The sequence below is a fragment of the Penaeus chinensis genome, chromosome 5 (genome assembly GCF_019202785.1).
Source record: "Penaeus chinensis breed Huanghai No. 1 chromosome 5, ASM1920278v2, whole genome shotgun sequence".
In the NCBI taxonomy this organism is placed as follows: Eukaryota; Metazoa; Arthropoda; class Malacostraca; order Decapoda; family Penaeidae; genus Penaeus; species Penaeus chinensis.
This window is the reverse complement of record NC_061823.1, coordinates 38,733,101-38,735,600: the sequence shown is the minus strand read 5'-3', so window position 1 is coordinate 38,735,600 and position 2,500 is coordinate 38,733,101. Positions and strand designations below refer to the sequence as shown.

Genomic DNA, 2,500 nt, shown 5'->3' with positions numbered 1-2,500 from the left:
GAGTTTCTGTTCACCTCTGCCGTAAAATCCTTTTCCTTTTTTTTTTTTCCTTTTGAGGGTTATAGGCTCCCGGGGCTTGAGATTCCTTAGGACTAGCGAGTGTATCCTACAGGAGCACTTAGCCCGGACAGGAGACTCACCAGCTCAAGGGCCGCACTATATATGTGTACAGACGCGACACGCACACACGCGCACACGGGATAGACGGAGCGCATGTAATGTTGCAGAGACGGGAAGGTGCGGAATGGCCGGGCGACGGGCACACACTCCGTTTTCTATACTCGATAGCACGTTAAGCGGGGCACTAAGGCAGTGTGTGAGCGATACATTGTGCAACGCGTTTTAAAAAGTCTTAATCGACTCTAAGTACTTAATTGCTCCGCGCCTACGCTTCTCCCTCGCTCATTCTACTTTTGGCGAAGGGAGGAGGAACCCTCTCTGGCCTCGCCTTCTATAGGAGGGAAGGAACGTCGACGAGGGAGGGAAGGGACGAAGGGAAGAAGGGAAGGGCCGATCGAACGAAAAGAGGCGGACGAGAACGAGTGGGAAACGGGCGAAAGCACCCGGACAAGCCTTCCACCCACGTGCGCCTGAGCAGCAGTGTTTTGCAATATTCTCGCAAGATTGCAACCACCGCAGCGATTCGCAGAAGCAGAGATCCTTGTGGGTGAAGGAGGAGGAGGAGGGGGAGGAGGGGGAGGAGGAGGAGGAGGAGGAAGAGGGAGGGGGAGAGAGGAGCCTGTCTTGCCGCCTCTCTAGGAAATTGTACCGGGCTGAGAGATTCAGTTCCAGGAAGCGATCCGCCCTTTTTTCCCCCGCGTTGTCGTGATTTGACGTCTTAAGGAAGATTTTACAGTTAAACGGGATGCTGGGGAGGGACGTGACCGGGGAAAAGGGAGCATCAATGGGAAGACCTGCGCGGGATCAATCGCTGGCCAGGAGACTTTGCGCCGGACGAGGCTTGCGTAGGTTTTCGCGACGGATTGGTTCGTCTGTTTGTCTATCCACCTACAAAACTATCTATCTGTCTGTCTGTCTGTCTATCTATCTATCTTTCGCGACGGATTTGTTCGTCTGTTTGTCTATCCACCCACAAAACTATCTATCTGTCTGTCTGTCTGTCTCTCTATCTATCTATCTTTCGCGACTGATTTGTTCATCTTTATGTCTATCCACCTACAAAACTATCTATCTATCCATCTATCTATCTATCTTTCGCGACTGATTTGTTCATCTTTATGTCTATCCACCTACAAAACTATCTATCTATCTTTTGGGACTGATTTGTTCATCTTTATGTCTATCCACCTACAAAACTATCTATCTATCTTTCGCGACTGATTTGTTCATCTTTTTGTCTATCCACCTACAAAACTATCTACCTGTCTATCTACTTATCTATCTAGCTCCCTACGTCCCTATCTACTTAATTATCAATTTATTCCTCTCGCTCACGTCATAATTACCTCTCGCAGTCGCCCTTAAATAAACGTGACTGATATGACGAGATAAAAATGCATATATCTTTAAATAGATGTTACCTGACTGACATTTTGCATTACGTATGCAAGCGTCGCCACTGTATGTTAACGATCAAAAAAGGCAGATTTATTTAAAGCTTAAACAGCGATTTATATTCGAAAAGATGTCTATATTCGCGCCAATATAAAGCTTATTCATCAATAACTTGTAATTTATAGAGAGCAATAATAATTTACCTTCTTTTCCAATGCAAATGAATTAGATATGGAATAAAATCCCTTTTTGATATATATGTAGCCATGTATTTAAAAAAATATATAATCCAAAGTGACTTTAATGATCAGGGACGATGTATTTGCAAAGACAAAATCATTTTTTTTATTTGTTAAATTAATTTTTCTTTTGTCATTTAGTCTCCCACACCTGACATCCGGACCAACCAGGAGTCCCCGCTGATAAAAGGCCTTTACGCGCGATAGTTTGTGATTAAAAGAATTACAAAAAAAAAAAAAAAAGGCTAAATGATACAGTGGTGAATTATAACATTTTTTTTTTTTTCTCTCTCTCTCTAATCTTTTTTTTTTTTTCTTTTTGCGTGTGTCAAGAGCTCGGGAAATACCAGAGCCAGATGGTGCAATGTGACTGACGGCGGCGCGTTTTCTTCGTGTGTGTGTAGGCGACCTTCGCGGAGGAGGAGGAGGAGGAGGGGTAACTATCACATTTCAATATTGCACGCTTTAACTCGCTCCTGGCTCAGGACTCCCTCGCCTGGTGAATTCAGCGGGAATCCCTGCTTTCTCGGACTCTTCCTCTTCTACATTTTTTTTTCATTTTATTTACTTATTTTATTTATGTAAAGGATATTTGTTCATTCCTTTGCGAAAGCGACTTCGTCATCGCATCCAAATGAAATCACCTCCGCATCTATTTCTTCATAAACAGAGATAACCCAAGAAAACAGCCAACTTTTCCTTCCCTCCCACACACACGTAATACACATCCACAAACAACCCAAATA

General features: G+C 43.9%; 1 protein-coding gene across 1 annotated transcript in view; it reads right to left on the bottom strand.

Annotated features, from left to right (window-relative positions):
• The window catches only part of LOC125025369 (pollen-specific leucine-rich repeat extensin-like protein 2), an 8,046-nt gene extending 7,769 nt beyond the window's left edge, over nucleotides 1-277 (bottom strand). Inside the window, 1 exon segment of the mRNA XM_047613347.1 lies at nucleotides 1-277. This exon segment is cut by the window's left edge and continues 419 nt beyond it. The gene's annotated coding sequence lies outside the window, so the exon portion shown is untranslated.
• Nucleotides 278-2,500: the final 2,223 nt, after the last annotated feature.